This window comes from Calypte anna, chromosome 27 (genome assembly GCF_003957555.1).
Source record: "Calypte anna isolate BGI_N300 chromosome 27, bCalAnn1_v1.p, whole genome shotgun sequence".
NCBI lineage: Eukaryota > Metazoa > Chordata > Aves > Apodiformes > Trochilidae > Calypte > Calypte anna.
In genome coordinates, this window is record NC_044272.1 from 4,862,889 (window position 1) to 4,879,828 (window position 16,940).

Sequence of the window (16,940 nt, forward strand, 5' to 3'; positions counted from 1 at the left end):
AGAATTCCCTGAAACCTGACTGCTCCCTGGGATGGGAGGATGGAACTGGGGACAAACCAGAGGCGTTTCAAAGAGGTTTTCCTGAAGGATTTTCTCTGATCACCTGTAGAGAAACAAGATAAACCAGGTGCCTCGAGTTGCCAAAGAGTGGGTGTAAGTCCACCTGTGCCTGGTTAGGGCAGGCCCCCTATTACCAGGGGGCCAATAAAGGTGGGACACACACCCACAGAGAGAGGCAAAGCTCACTCTGGTGCGAGGCATGGAGAGGTCAGCAGCTCATCAAGCCTCAGGAGCAAGAAAGGCTCCTCCTGCTACAATCACCTGCCTGGTCCCCCTTTCAAAGCATGAGTTTTGTTGTTGATAAATTATATCAATACTTCAGTTCTTCTTTCTTAGCTTCCTCTGACATTTCTGTGTCATTCAGTCACCTTCCTCCTTTCTACAGTTTCACTGCTGGTAAAGAACTCCCTGGACCAGCACTAACCAGTGGTGAGTGGGTAACAAACACCCTTCCCTCTTCTCTGTTTTTTTTTCTCTTCAAAAGGGGAAGTAGAAAAGAAAATTACATCACCTCAACATGTTCAGTCTGTCACACAGACAATAAATAATGTTTTGGTCTCCAGCCAAGGAGGAGGATGTTGGACTGTAAACAAACCTAAATATTGAGTTCCCAGGCCTCTTGTAATTGGATGAAGTGGATACTGGATTTCTTTTATGGAGTTTTCCAGGAACTATTATAAAGACAGAAATGAGACTTCCCAAGTCTCTAATGGGACTGCTGCACAAAGTGGTTTATACTGGGAGCACAGGGGTCACAGAGGTGTTTGTTAACATCCCCTTGCAGGACAGTGAAACAGAGCAAGCCAGTCTGGGACAGAAAGCAGGAATCCAAGATGCCTTTGCTTCTAATCAGGGAAAATCTTTCCCAAACCTGTTCCTGAGAATCCTCCTCAGGATGTTTGTCATTCTGGGAGGAGAGGGTGGAGGAGCCAGAGGACCTGGAGGCAGCACACTTGGTTGTGAGGCTGTCTTGTCCCTCAGCACCTTCCAACATTTTTGTTTTCTCTTTCCTGGAAAGGAACTTTGCCCTCTGGCAAAAGATTTGCTATGAGCCCCAGCATCTCCTCGTGTGTGCTTGTGATTCCCCATGCTGAGGAGAGGTGGGGATGCAGCCCAAACCACCAGACTGATGTGAAGAGAAGGGAAACATCCTGAGGTGTCAGCTATGGCTGCAGCAAGTTTTGCAGCAGCCTGGATAAAAATGTCCAGATGTCATCTCCTTGCCTGGAGCTGTGGTGAAGCAGGGAAGTGATGGAGCCCCAGGCTGAGCTAGGGTGCCCTGTTACCCCATTGTATGACAGCCAAGTGGTTTCCATTGAAACTCTTTAAAAACAAACAAACAAAAAAAACCAAACAAAAAACCACCTTTTTTTGAGTCTGGAGATCTTTGCCAAAGCTCAGCCTGCTCCTGCTCTGATGTTCTCAGGGTGTTTCTCCATCCTTCCCCCATGGCAGCAGGACACAGCACTGACTCCCCTGCAGCAAGGCAGAAGGATCCTCACCTCCTCACCTTGAAGGGAGCCAACACCTCACCCAAAACCCCACTCTTGGAGAGAAGGATCTGGTCCAAGGCTGCCTGCAGCTAAAGGACTGCCTGGAGCTGTGAGGCTGTTGGAAACAGAAGTAGAGAAGCTTAAACCCTTCCTGATGAGTGTTTGTCTAATCTGTGGTTATTTTCTTTTTTTTTTTTTCCTCCCTAAAACTTCCACTCCCAGAGATCTGACATCAGGCAATCTGCTCTATTTACATTTAGGCAACTCTCAAATGTCTGACTAAAGCTCTTCCAGCAGCTTCATCCCATGATTTCTCATCCTCTCCAGGCAGACACAGAGAAGAGTTTATTCCCTTCCTCTTCATGGCAGCTTTTTATCCTTTTTATTTACTGGAGGGTGCTTATCACAGCAGTGCAGGAAAAGCAGCTGCTGAGGGAGGTCTGGAGGTCAGACAGAGATCCACAGCTGCCTCCTCTTCCTCAGGCTTCTCCTCTCTGGACCAAAATACCCAATTCTTATCTTCTTCCCTCGTAGGTCCTGTTTCCTAGATTTCCACTAATCCATGTCTCTAGGAAAGAAAGGAAGGTTCATCAGGAGCAGTGGCAGTGAGGAAGGAACAGGTCCCCAGTCCTTGGGGGGAGGAAACCTTGCTGGGATCTGCTGGGGGATTGCACTGACCTGGCCTGGTGTGAGCATCCCAAGGGTGCAGGGCCAGAGGAGAAGGCAGCAGGAGCAAGGAAAGGCAGCACAGCAGGAATTTGGGAAGGACCAACAGCCTTTGTGCAGGCTTCAGAAACCAAAAGGGCTGCACCAAATAAATATCCAGTTCCACCAGGCTTTTTCCTCCCTGTTGATGTGACCTGAGAGATCCTGATCGTGGTGGCTTTCATGACAATAGATGATGTATTGGGCCATTTTTATCCATCATCTCTCTTGTTTCCTGCAGATGTTTCAAGCAATAGAACAGCTGCTTTCCCTGCCCTCCTCTTGGAGAAAGGAGAAGATGCCCAGATCACACCATGGTTCCCTGTAAAAAAAGCAGCTCCAAATTTACATATTAAAAAAAAAAAAAAAAAAAAAAAAAAGAAAAGGCTTTGAAGGTGAATTGCAATCTCCCTGCATTGCTTTCTGCTCCTGGCCCAGGCTGCCCCCAGAAGCTGTGGCTGCCCCATCCCTGGCACTGTTGAAGGCTGGATGGGGCTTGGAGCCCCCTGGGCTGTGGGAGGGGTCCCTGCCCATGGCACAGGGATGGATCTGGATGGGCTTTAAGGTCCTTTCCAGTGCAGCCCATTCTGTGATTCTATTCTATCCCATTCCACATTAACCCAGGTGTAATGGGATGCAGCTTCCATGTAGGAATTCTAGTTCAAGGGGAAGGTTTCTGGATACCAAAGATGCAGTGAAATGCCTGGAAGATCCAGTGCCAAAAGAATGTAAAAAATCTGCATAAGTATTTCCCTTTATCTCAAATCTTTACAATTCCTGTATCTTACCAAAACCCAACCCCCTGGCTGGTGACTTCAGCTGCCTGGTATCAGCATCTCAATGTGACACATTCCTCACCCAGCTCATGCCATGCTAGCAAAAGGACCCCTGAGGGCATGAACTTTCCCAATCAGTCTGTTGGAAACGTGTTGCAATGTGAAGCAGCTTCCTCCCAAGAACAGGCACCAACCTGGAGCTCTCCTGGCTCGGGGAGAAGAGCCCCAGCCATGAGGCCAAGCAGCAGCAGAGCCTGCTAGCCAGGACCTTCAGCTCCTCTGTGCTCCAGTTCCTTGGAAAACTCCACCCGGGGGTGTGGGAGAACCTGAAACCCCCCCCTCAAATCATGGAGCAGAGCTGGGTGCAGCTCAGCAGAGATTCAAAGAAATAGAAAAGGCAAAGAGAGGCCCTGGGTCTGCACCTCAGTGCTCCCCAGCTGGGGCAGCACCGATCAGTTCTCCCTGGAGCCCAGGACTGGGCTGACTTCACTTCTGGTTGTCAGAGCTGGGATCAGCAAATCCGTGATGGGCTCAGACAGGGAAGAGTTCTGTGGATTTCAAATAAGTGAAATGGTTGGGGTAAGGTGTGAGCCCAGGTCACCTCTCTGAGAGGGACCCCAGGGTCCTGCCCACCTCTGATCTCTCTGAGCAGAGGGAATTCGTTGTCACAGGGCAAAGCAAAGACATAAAGTTTGGCACAGATGGGATGCAAGGTTGGTGCCTGAGGAAGTGTTGAAGTGCACGAGGTTCTGCAAGCCCATTTCCCCAGGTCCCTCTGGATGGCAGCACAACCACTCCCAGGTTTGTGTCACCAGCAAACACTGTGCCCAGCAGCACCCAGATCCCTGGGGATGAGATGTCCTGGGAAGGAACCCCCAGGGAAGAGCAGGGACAAAGTGTTCCAGGTCCTTGGAGTCCAGCAGAGGGCACAGAGTGGTTCTGCTCCAAGAAAAGCCAGGAACACCTGAGTGCTCCATGAATGAACCTCGCCATAGCCCAGTGAATCCCAGTGTCCCCACCACAATTCCCCTTCTCCTGGGGGTTCCTGGAGTGGGAACTGTTGAGCTGTGCCAGCAGGACAGGACCAGATGGGCACCAAATGCAGGTGTCTGCATCCCAGTGTCCCCACCCCTCTTCACTGCCTTCTGCTCAGGGATCTGTTCTTGTCCTACACCCAGACCAGAGCAAAGCCACCCAGGGTGCTGAGGAATATAAAATATTCCCAGTACAACATCCACTGTAGGAGTTTCCCCCCAGGCTCCTTCCTTTTGCCCAGCTCTGGGTTCCTCAGCTCCTGCTGAGTGCTCCAGGGGTTGGAGCAGCCCTGGAGCTGAGAGGTTCCATCTGGAGAAGGCTCCAGGGAGACCTCACTGACACCTTTCAAGAGCCAGAGGAGGCCTCTGAGAAAGCTCAAGACAATTTTTCCAAGGCTTGTAGTGACAGGACAAGGGACAATGTTTTTAAGCTGAAGACTCAGACAAGACAGAAGGAATTAACCCTTTATGCTGAGGGTGCTGACCCCAGGCCAAGGGTGCCCAAAGAGGTGGGTGAAGCCCCATCCCTGGAGCCATTCCAGGTCAGGCTGGATGGGGATCTGGGCACCCTGGTCTGGGGGGAGGTGTCCCTGGTGACTGCAAGGGTTGGACTGGACGAGCTGTGAAACTCACATCCAAACTGAACCACCCTGTGGTTCCATTCTGTGATTCTTCCTCCTCTCTCCCCTCCCCTGGTCCCAGTTCAACCACCACACAGCAGCAACCAGAGAAGCCCCAGAGTTCTGCCCATCACCCTGGTCTCATCCTGACTCTGCCCTTTGCCAGAGGAGAGGCCAAGAGAACTTGTTGCATGGTTGGAAGCCTTCATCCTCACTGAGAGTCAGGAGAAGCCCTTGCAGCCTCTTCCTCAGCACCAGCTCTCTCTGCCACCCCACGATGCCTTCAGGGATGAGATCCCAGGCACCTTCCCAGGGATAACACCCAGGAGCTGAGGTGCTGAGCGTGTCCTGGCCTCACCAGGGCCTGGGCTGGGCCACCCCCCCAGCACTCACCTGGGGTCACCCTGTCCCAGGGTCCCAGCTGGGGACCAGCACTAGATGGAGCCAGGCCACTGGGAATCAGGGTCTGATGCTGCCACCAGCCTGGGACAGGGACACCATTTGGATCCAGGGGCTGGAGGCTGGGAATGAGCCTGGTGCCACCTCCATCCCTGAGAGAGGTGGATGTGAGCAAAGGGAAAGAGGTGAGGAAGGTGGTGGTCTCAAAGGAACAGATGATGGGCACAGACTGGAACAGACCCTTAACAACCTCCCAGGAAGGCTCCTGCAGTGCTTCCTCACCCTCCTGGTAAAGAAATGTTTCCTAATGTCCAGTCTGACCCCCCCTGACACAGCTCTGAACCATTACCACATGTCCTGTCCCCGGATCCCAGGGAGAAGAGCCCAGCACCTCCCTCTCCACCTCCCTTCCTCAGGAAGCTGCAGAGAGTGATGAAGTCAGAGCCTCCAGGTCTCCAGAGGATGCTCCTCACAGGACAGCCCTTCCAGCCCTCTCCTCCTGCTCTGGGTGCATCCAAGGACCTTCACATCCCTCCTAAATGCTGGAGCCCCACACTGAACAGTTCCTGTCTGCAGGATGGGGGTTACTGGCTCAGAATGATGGGGAAATTGGGATCTCGAAGGTGGGATGAGGGACCAGAGGCAGCCTGGGAGCTGGTGTTGGCAGGCTGGGGAATCTGAAGAGGGACTGGGATCCCACACCCAGGATGCTACCCACAGCTCAGGAAAGATTTGATTTCTGGCAGTTGGACACTGGATGAGCTGTGAACTGGATGAACTGGAGGGTTCTTCCATCTGGCAGAGAAAAGAAAAATGCACGCAGGCCAACTGAGGCATGATGAGACTGGAAGCAGAGTGTGTTGTAACAGGGGAGGTAATTAATTGCTGGTGCCACTCAGCAAGGTACCAGCAGGCTCAGTCCCTGACAGGCTGAAAAAGGTCATGTACTTTTTCTTTGTTTGAATAGTTTGGGTTGGAAGGGACCTCAAAGCCCCCCCAGTGCCACCCCTGCCATGGGCAGGGACACCTCCCACCAGCCCAGGGGGCTCCAAGCCCCATCCAACCTTCAACACTGCCACTGGGCAACCTACTCCAGGGTCCTACAACCCTCACAGTGAAGAACCTTTTCCCAGTGTCCAACCTAAACCTCCCCTCTTTCAGTTTAAAACCATGGCCCCTTGTGCTCTCACTTGTGAAAAACTCCTCCTCAGCCCCTTCAGATATGGGAAGGTTGCTCTGAGGTCACTTTGGAGCCTCCTCTTCTCCATTCTGAACAACCCCAACTCCTCAGCCTGTCCTCACAGGGAGCTGCTCAGCCCTCTGAGCATTTTCCTGTCCCTCTCTGGACATGCTCCACATCCTCCTGGTGCTGGGGGTTCCAGACCCCCCCTTCTCTTGGTGCAGCCCAGGAGGCATTTGGCCTTTGGGGCTCATGTCGTTTTTGATCCCCTTGCACTCCCAGGTCTTTTTTCCCATTGCTGCTCCTCCCCAGCCTCTGTTGCTGTCCCTGTCCTCACAGTGCCCACTGTGTGGGACCCCATCCAACCCCGGGAGACTCCCGAGGGCTGGGAGCAGCCATCCCCATTCCCAGTCAATGGGCAAAGTGACTCCTTTACCCCTCCTTGCTTGGAAAAATGGGAAAACCAACCCTCTTCAGAGAAACCCCCCCCGATGTTTCAGGGCTCCAAGCTCTCCCCACATTGCCCCAGCCCGGGGGGTTTCCTGAACAGGGCCCTGGGGAGGGGGAAGCCCCTAGGTGCTGCTCAGCACCCTGAGCTGTGGCTGCCCCTCTGTGCCAGGAGCCTGCACCTTGCCAAGGGTTTACAGTAATCCTTGGCAGGTGCCCAGGCTCCCAACAAAGACATCTGCTAATCCCCAGAAATCAGCTTTCAGGAAAGAGAAGCTGGAAGGTCTCAGGAATCCTCTCTCCCAGCCCAGCTCTGGGGGTTGCAGAGCTGGGGAAGCTCCTGGGGCTGGGGGTGCTCTCAGACAGCACCTCCCAGGTTTCCTCACTTGGATTTGTTGTCCTGCAGCGTTTGTGGCCTCTGTCCTGGTCCCTGCAGCCAAGGAGGGATCAAGCTGTGCTGGGATCAAAGGGACCCTTGTGGGACCCAAGTTGGGCTCCACCACTCCCTGGCCCAGCAGAGCTGCTCTCCCCCTCTCTGTTCCCTCCCCTTCATCCCGAGGCTGGAGTGGAATGGGACAAGGGATGGAGGTGCTGGCAGGGACCTGGGTGCAGAAGAAAGCCCCATCCATGGGGTCAGCATCCCTCTGCCCCACAGGCCCAAAGGAGCCAGGGGCTGGGATGTCCTTCCAGCCCTTTTCTCACCACACTACACCAGGAAGCTGCACCCACCCTGCTCCCATTCTCTTGGAAAAAACCACCAATATTTGCACGGCTCTGAGAGAGATTAAACCAATTTCCCAGGAAACAGGCTCAAAAATCTAAAGTCAGATCAAAAGTTTTGAGTGGTTTCCTTCTCCAAAGGCTGCAGCCTGTTCTGCATCAGCCTCCAGAGCTCCCACCTCCTGGGGAAGGGATCCTGCTGGAACACAACCTCCCGGGAGAGCAGATGAAGCCTTTCCTCTGGAAGCCCCTGGCTCCCGGGCAGCTCCTCTCCCTCTCCTGCAGAGAGGTTCCTTTCAGCTTCTGGAAATCACATGTTTGGCTGCTCCGTGATGTCACTGGGTTTGGAAGAGCCCCGAGCTCTGTTTGGGTTTCCTTGTTTTCCAGGCACACAACAAGGCTGGGAAGGGGCAGGAGGTGTGACCGTGGCCTCTCCTCCTGGCAGCAAACACACAAACACCAATTTTCAGGAATTAGTGATTCCTGCAGAGAGAAAACCATGGAGTGGTGTCTGTGGTGATGCTGGGAAACAGCTCAGTGAGGGGCCCAGAGAACTTCTAGATTCTCCTGCTTTGTGTCCAACAGTGGGAGCTCCCATGGGGGCTGCTGAGCCCCAAACCAGAGAATTTCTGAAGCTGCAGATGGATGGGAACCAGGAAGGTTCAGTGGGACAGGACCTGTCCTGGGGCTCCTTCCCCTCTGCCCTGTTACCTGCTTAGGTTTTACCCCAGCACAGCAGTGCCAGGGGTTCATGTAAAGCTGCAGGGGCACAGCTGGAATGTCCTGCTTCCCCCTCCAGCTGGTGACAAGGTGACCTTCATCTGCCTCACCAGTGCAGTGTCCTGGGCTGTCCCTAGAGCCTGAGAGCAGGGACAGGGAGGGGACTGTCCCCTCTGCCCCCCTCTGTGGAGACCCCCCTGGGGTAAAGATGTGTCCAGCCCTGGGGTCCCCATCAGCAGAAGGACACGGAGCTGCTGGAGCCATTCCAGAGGAGGCCCTGGAGCTGCTGGGAGGGCTGGAGCAGCTCTGGAGCCAGGGGGAGAGAGTTGGGGGTGTTGAGGCTGGAGAAGAGAAGGATCCCATGGGGAGACCTTAGAGCACCTTCCAGTGCCTGAAGGGGCTCCAGGAAAGCTGGGGAGGGACTTGGGACAAGGGCCTGGAGGGATGGGATGAGGGGGAAGGGTTTCAAGTGACTTTTTAAACTTGTGCCTTTATGTTAAAAAACCCAACCTATTGCTTATCTTCACAAGGCAGAAGCCACTTTCTATCTAACATGAGAGTTGTTGCTCTTATCTGTAATGTCTTTGATTGCTTCAGACATGTCTCAGCCTGCAAACATGGAGAGCAGAATGAGGCTCCCATCTGAGCTTGGCAAGGCAGCAGCTTTCCCCGTGATGTTTGTTGCAAGAGCATCTCAGGACCCTGCTGATGAAAACTTTCTCCTCACATCCGGGGTTACAGGAGCCAAACCCAGGAGTTTGTCTCTGAGCCAAATCATCTGCAGTGTGACACCACACCAGCCAGGGCTGGGAGAGAACAACCACTTCTGCTGCAACTCCACAGTGTGGAAAGACCCATTTATTTTACAAGACCCATTTAATTTACAAGACCCATTTATGTGAATGGAGGAGTTGCTGCAGGAGGTGTGGTCAAGCCTGAAGTGTAGACAGAAACTTGATTTGGTTTCAGGACTTCACAGATGCAGAATGGTTAAAGTGGATCCAACAAGCCTTTCCCTCCCTTCCTGCTGATCTGGGTTTGCCTCCTTTCTCCTCCTGGCTGTTGGCACTTGTTATTCCTTTATTTGCTCATATAAATATCCTCTAACAACAGAATCCTCACTGGAGACTGATCAATCCCCAACCTTTCCTCACAGTATGATGTTGCTTTAGGCTGCCAGGTGGGTTTGTCCCACCTCCCATCAGTCCTCCAAGTCTTTTTGAACCTTTCCTGATCTCTTTGTTGCAGTGGCAGCACAAGACCTGAATCCCAATAGCCCTGTGACCAGGTCTGCACAGGTCCCTTCTGACAGAGTCAGGCTCAAGGTGGTTTAAGCATCTGAGAGTAACAGAAGTCCATGACTGGACATATCCTGTCCCCTTTCATGGTCCTGAGTTCCCCTGCAGGAACACTCTGCCTTGCTGTCCCCAGTGCAGGGGCAGCAGGATGAGGAGGGAGCTCAGGTCACGTGCGTGCTGCTGGCTGGAAACCTCTTGCTGACTCCATTTCCTTTTCCTCCCAAACTTCCTTTGGATTTGATCAACAGAAAGGTTTACATCTGGCAGAAAAGGATCAGCTCTATCCCCAGAGCCCAGCAAGGGTTTCTGGTCCCCTCCTCATCTGCACCCAGCAGGATTCTGCACCCAACAGATGTGCTGCACCAAACACTGCAAAGGGAGAATGAAGCTCTGGTGACCTCCAGAGAGGTTCCCTAAAGCTGAGGCTGAAGTTTCCTAAGCCCAGTTTATAACAGGAATGAATCCATGTCCTCTCCCCAGACCTTTATTCCTGGCTCTGTGATACAGCCCAGGCACATTCCAGCAGCATCAATTCCTGCCAGGTGGCTGCAATGTCTCAGCCTTCCCAAACCCCTGAGGTGTCCCCCCGTTTGCTCTTTGGGCACTGCTCATCAGTTGGTGCTGGCAGTGCAGGTGTGAGCTGGGATCAGATCCTTGCTGTATCCCAAGGGGGGTTCCATGTCTTGCCATTTTTTCCAGAGGAAGCTGGGGCTGGCTGTGCCTGTGGGGAGCATCCTAATAGATTAAAGGTGCAGTGTTCCAGCCCAGCCAAACCCCAACCTCAATCTCCCCTTTCTCTCCAAGTTTTAACCCATTCCCCTTGTCCTCTCCCTACCCCCCCGTGTCCAAAGCCCTCCCCCAGCTTTCTTGGAGCCCCTTCAGATATTGGAAGGTTGCTCTGAGCTCCCCTGGGAGCCTCCTCTTCTCCAGGCTGAACAACCCCAATCCCTCAGCCTGGCTTCCCAGGGAGCTGCTCAGCCCTCTGAGCATTTCAGTGGCTCCTCTGGACACCTCCCAGGAGCTCTGTGTCCTTCTGGTGCTGGGGACTCCAGAACTGGACACAGGACTCCAGGTGGGGTCTGACAGGAGCAGAGCAGAGTTTGCTCAGCTGAAACATAAATCCAAGGGGTTTTGCCAGGCATCACACTTGCAACAAACCTGGAATTATTTTGGAATGACCTGCACAGCACAGCTCAGGAAGGAAGTGAGGCCATGTGGCTCTTGGACTCTGCCACTTAGCATCTTGGAAGTGTGTAACATTAACAGCCAGGGATAATAATAATAACTAACATTTTATCACCACTGTGTTACATCATGAAACTGCAAGTGGGATATGAGAAGCCCAGCTATCTAAGAACAAAGTCCTCTTTATACACAAAGCAAAACCTGAGAGCAAGAACCAACCCTGGCTCCTCCTCCTGCTGAAACACTTCAGTCCTGATCTGCTTTGGCTGCATCTCCACTTCTTGGTCACTGATCTCTACAAAGTCCTTCAAGAAGCCACTCTGAAAACCCAGCAAATTTTCCCCCCAAAGTACTGGATCTGAAGCCCTAAGTGCTAATGAGCAGAAGTTGTAGCTGGGATGTATTTCTGACAACTGGATCACAGGCAGTTTCTTCAGAGGAAGCTGCTTCTTGTTTAGGGTTAAGGAGTTTCTGGTTAAAGGAATATTTAATCCAAGTAGTGCTGTCAAACTCTCAACTTCTTAAAATTCATCAGCTTGATCTCTCCACACTACAGATAAAGCTTCTTTTTATAAAAAGCAACATCAGAATTCTTCATGTACTGCTTAACTCTCAGAGCTGGGGGTTAAAGAAAAACCAGCCCCATGTGAATATTGTCACATCCTGACAAAGACTTTGGGCTCATTTTCTGATATATTCTTAAATATCTCAGATGCTGTAAGGCTTCACTGGGTGCCATCTCTGCTTCTGGTGCAATGGGACTCTCATTTTTAGAGAGCTGAGTTTCAAAACTCTTTAAGCCCCTTCCCAAAAAGGAGTCATCACTCCAAGAGAAATCCTGTCATCATCTACATGAAAATAACCCTCAAATATCCTTGATCTGGGCAGACAAAACCCCCAAGCAGAGGCTGCTTTCAATCATCCTGGCTTTATCTTTCCAGTCCTCATTTTGTCTTTTCCTAAGGGCACTCTGGTGCCTCTGCAGAAGAACCTGATGAAGATTCACCTTCCCAGAAGCTGGCTGGTGAAGTGCTGACATTCTCAGATGACCTCTACAGCAGAGAGACAAAAATCAAAGCTTACGGTGAGCCCAAGCCCTGCTCCCTGTGCACCCAGCTCTGCTCCACAGCTCCTTCTGGACAGGACACACAGCTGCTCCACTGCTCCATGTGTTTCCTGGTGATAGAGCAGAGCCAAAAGTAGAAGTTGTTCAGAAAGACAAGCAATTTGATCATATTTTGGCAAAGATAAGAGGAAGCTGTACAGAAGTGTATTCCCTGCAGAGGCCAAACTCCCATTAATTGAACTCTTTGGTATTCAAAGGAGCTGATGAAAAACTTTGCAAGCCATTGAGGCTGTTTCTTATTTTTCACTGACAGGAGCCATGAATTTGTCATTCAGCTGAAAGGAATTACCTCAGTGTTGTGGAGCAGAGATCAGCAGCAGACCTGTTTGTTTGGGTCCCTCCCAGCCTATTGCCAGCCTTGGCATTCAGTTCTCCAGATCCTTCTGCATCATCTTTTAACAGCCCCGTGCCAGCAGGATACCAGGAAGGTCTCTGGACACCTGGGGCTCTGTGTCCCTCAGAGCTGCTCTGCTAACCCAGCTCAGGTTCAGGCCTGAGGCAGACAGCTTGCCTGGAGTCATGGTGTGTAAGAGGAGGAGATAAAATCACCCATTCATGGTTAAATCCCAGTGTCTGCATTTCTTTCTCAACAAGGGATATTGCAAACCTACTCCCACTGAGATAGATAGATAGATTAGATAGATAGATAGATTAGATAGATAGATAGATAGATAGATTAGATAGATAGATTAGATAGATTAGATAGATAGATAGATAGATAGATAGATAGATAGATATGTGTGTGTAGAGAGAGGATCTCTAGATATTTATATAGGACATTTGTAGAACAGCAGCTCCTGAGCACTTCAGGGCACCCTCCAGAGGACAGAGCCAACTGCTGAAGTTTCCAGCAGAGCCACAGAGTGTAACACAACTTGTACTGAATGAGAGAAAAGCCTCATCATGGCTCACATGGGCTTGAAGCTAAGGGGCTAAAAAAATTGCCAAGGGCCATAAATTGGTACCAAACTCAGAAATTGAAGCAAGCCACCTTAAGGATTTCTTTTGGTTTGGGCAGGAGACTGCTCTGAGCTGTGTTGGTGTATAAAGCACTGTTATTCCTAAGGCAACAGCTCCATGGCACCCAGAGAGTTGCAGACAGGAGCTTCTCCAGCCTCAGTGCAGTAATTCTGGGTGCCACTGTACTCCTCTTTACTCCAGGGCAACCTGCAGCAGGTCCCAGGCTGCAGCACCAGTCTGTCCCACACAAGAAGAGAGTTCCTTGCCCTGTGTTTACTCAAGGGTTAAGGCCTGGAGTATGCAAGTTACAAAGCATGCTGTGTCTGGTGTGTGGGAGTAAATGTCATACCCCACTGCACAGGGTATTTATAGAACAGCACTCTTTGGGAAGTGAAACTTTTTAATGGTGAAGTTTTCAACCAGTTGCTTCAGGTTTAAGTTCTGAAGAATGAAAGAGCTGAGAAGCCCAGGCTGCACATGGTGGCTCTGGTTGGCTCCAGAAGTCCCAGCAACACAGGCAAGAGCTGAGTCTGGCTACTGAGGTGTAAAAGCTTGGGTCTCTCCCAGCCCTCAGGAGTGTTCCTGTGTTCCTCACATCCATCCCTGTCCCTCCTGGAGGGCAGAGCACTGCTGCTCACCCTTTCCCACACTACCCGCTGGAGGAGCTCTTCCCATGCCCAAGGTACAGCAGAGTCCCCTAAGGTCCCCTCAGACAATATCCAGCTCCTAGGGATGCCCTATGCCCAGCAACCCCACTGCCTGAGCACCCCAACCCCCAGAGTTACTCCTGACAGGTTCTCCAGAGCAGCCACCCATGGCCTGACACCAAACCCCAACACAAACTGAAGTAGGTGATCCTCTTTTCAAAGGGAGACCTCGAATCAAGAAGAATGACTCTGGGAAAGCCAGCAGCAACCTAAGGCACCAGTGACTGCTGCTTCATTCTTCAGAACTTAAACCTGAGGCAAGTGGTTGAAAACTCTATCCCCTGGGGTGAGGCAGGGTTGTTGGGATGAGGATGAATTTCAGCTGCCATGGGGTGAGCTGTCCCCAGCTCTGAAGCTCACACTGCCCAAGGCCCACCTGGTTCAAGTTCTTTCCCTATCTGTAACTCACACACTGAGCGAGCACCAAACATGGAATAATTCCAGGTCAAAAACTCCAAGCTGAGAAGTTTGTTTGATCAGTAGTCCCAGAGTAGATCACTGTCATCAAGCCAGGCAGGAACAAAAGGCCTTTTGTGAAACTCAGTGTGCTCTCTGAGCTGTAACCAGAATCCCACTCTGAGAAGTAGGGCTTGACATTACTGAGTCACCCAAAGGAAGGAGGATTTAGCTCCAATTAATTGCTGAGTTACTTCTCCAAACCGAGTAACTGCAAACCCTCTGCAATTTACAAACCCAGGAACTCAGTTACATTTGTATTTGCTCCATTTGGCCTCACCCTGAGAACTACTTGAGGGTTTTACACCAGCAGAGCCCCGAGCCTGGCTGCCTGTGCCTCTGTGCGAGGGGGCAGAGCAGGGGCCACAGAACCACAGGGAGGGACCTCTGAACTCACAGACACACACACAAACCCAAACACAGAACAAACCACACCAACAAACCCAAACTCTCAAAATCTGGGCCACCAGAGCATGTCCTGAAGTGCCACATGTACACACTTCTTCCAGGCACAGGGACTCCACCAGCTCCCTGGGCAGGCTGTCCCCAGCCCTCAGCACTCCTTCAGGAAAGAAATTCTTCCCAGTGTCTGACCTAAACCTCCAGGTCCCAGCTCTGCCTCCACCAGCTGGGTGTCTGCTCTGGGGCTGGGTCACCCAATGGGCTCACCTCCAAACATGCTTTCTCTGCTGCACAGGGGCCAGCAGACCTCTCAGCTATCAGTACAGACCTGAGTTACTTCCAACTTCACACCTTTGAGCTGTCACTCTGCCACAAACACTGCTTGCTGACTGGAGCAGTCATGATGACATTATTTACACTTTGTGCTTCAAGACATTTGCACAGCTTCAAGACTGACAAACTTCTCTACTCTAAGCTGATTGCGACCACTGATCCCTTCATTTAACTTAACCACAAAACAAGAGCAGAATATTCTGGATTTCAGGAGCAAACCTGGGCTTGTGGCAGGTTCCAGCCATGCTTCTCAGAGCCTCAGTCCTTTACACCTCCTGCCTGCCCTCCTCAGACAATTACAGAGTAAAACTTCAGTGGAAAGTATGGTTTGTTCAAAAGCCACAAAATGAGTCCTAAACTCTATTGTATTCTGTTAAAAGTTTGTTTAATCTTCTTTCCACTGCAATAAAAATGTCAAGGTCATAAATAGCTCAAGATGCAACATTATGATCACCTCAACAACTCTGGCAAAAATAACCTAGCAAAGGCTCCCTCAGACTTTTAAAGGTAGGAAAAGCTGGCAAATCATTTCACCTCCTGAAAAGCTTTGCCTTGTAACATTTCTCATTGTTCTTTATCTTGACCAGCAGACACTCCACATGCCTCAAGTGAACAGCAAGAGAGGTTGAAAAGGATGGGACCAGCTATTATTGCAACTCTTCCCTCACTTGAGGTGGTTTTTTCCTACTGCTTGGAGGTGAGGATGATGCTTTCCTGAGGGAATGCAGATGGGTGGACCCAGGGCTCTGTGACCAGAACACTTGTCACCCCAGCGCAGGGACACACAGAACATGGACCCATCCCTGCAGCTGAGTTCTCTCCAGACACCCCACTCAGAGGGACTGAAAACCACCCAGAACCACTGGCTACCTCCTTGCAAGAGCTGACCTGGTGATAGCAACCCCATGTCCAACACCTTTTAGTACCACTTTAATAATTTCCAAAACACTGGAGTAGCTGCAGAACAGCCTAGTGACACAGTATGTCACCAGGCACGGTACTGACCTGCTGTAATAGGTTCACTGAACTGTGGTTTTGTACTGTAACTGAGAAATAAGGTATTATTTTGCAACATGATACAGTCTCTAAGGAAAGAGCTCTGAGAACTAAAAAAAGTTCTCTCCAAACTACATGAAGAGTCTGAGCAGACTTCACTCTGGCTCCCACCTCTGTAGGGAGCCAGTCTACGCCAAAGGTGAGGGATATGGATCTGACTGCTGTAAATCTCAAGACTGCTCAGGCACAGCCTGAGTTATCAGACTCTGAGTCATCCTCCTTGCATGGGACAAAGCATGTATGTCACACAGGGACTCCAAATCCAGAGGGAATAAGCAACTCTATCAATCTTTTCTTGAGAGCTCTGAAAGTGTTACCTCTGAAATGATTTACTTCCCATGACTGTCCCCTCTCTGAGGCAGTGAGCAGGGGGTACCCAACTGTCCCTTCCTCCAGGGTGAAAAGCAAAGAACAATACTTGGAAAAATCAGCATCTGAGGAATAAGCTGTGGATTACTGGATGGGAGCATCACAGGCTGCATGTGGGGAAGAAAAAAAAAACCCTCAACCTATCAAAGTTAGTTCAAACTTACACTGCTCAAGAAGATTTTTTACCACAGCAGGACTGACACCACCCTGCCAGTCACCTCCAGAGTGACCGGGAATGAATCCTCCTCATGTCTCCCGTGGCCTGGTCAGACAGACAGACAGACAGACAGACATCCCGGGGAGGAGCAGCACGGCCCGGGGGGGAGCACTGCTCCTGACATCCCAGTGCGGGAAGGGAAGGGGCTCAGAACGCCCAAAGGCAGCAGAGCCCTCAGCTCCTCCGGCCCCACGCAGTTCAATGTCTAAGCCAGGACGGGCTCAGCCTGCAAACGCAGCGCTCTCCCCGCAGCTCCTCCCAACCCGCAGCCCCCGCAGCTCCGCAAACGGCACCGGTCACGCTGCCTCGGTAAAACGCGCGCCCGCCTCGCCCCGGCGCCTTCCTCAGGCACCGCAACACCGAGAGGCGGGGACCGAACCGCTCCGCACCCACGGTACCAGCCCAGGGTCCGATTCCCGCCTCCCTCCCTGAGCCCGACCCTGCCCGGACCCGAGGCGCCGGGACCGGAGCCAAGACCCGGGACCACCCCGAGGCGACCGGCGGCCGCTACCCGGGCACGACGCCTGCGCACTGAGCACCCCCACACACACCGCTGCCCTCACCGTGCCCCTCCGGAGCATGCGCCCGGTGTCTCCCGGAGGCGGCGGGGCGGGGGATGTTTGTCAGGAAGCTCCTCCCGCTTCTGGGAAAGCCGCTGCCGGTGCCGCCCCCGGCCC

The 16,940-nt window shown here is 51.9% G+C and overlaps 1 long non-coding RNA gene across 1 annotated transcript; it reads right to left on the bottom strand.

Moving 5' to 3' along the window:
• Positions 1-1,890: 1,890 nt before the first annotated feature.
• Positions 1,891-16,888, bottom strand: LOC115599805. The gene is made up of 3 exons (XR_003988610.1): positions 16,827-16,888; positions 2,232-2,580; positions 1,891-2,121 (listed from the first exon to the last, which is right to left on the bottom strand). It is a non-coding gene; the product is annotated as an uncharacterized LOC115599805 (long non-coding RNA).
• Between the last annotated feature and the right edge of the window lie 52 nt (positions 16,889-16,940).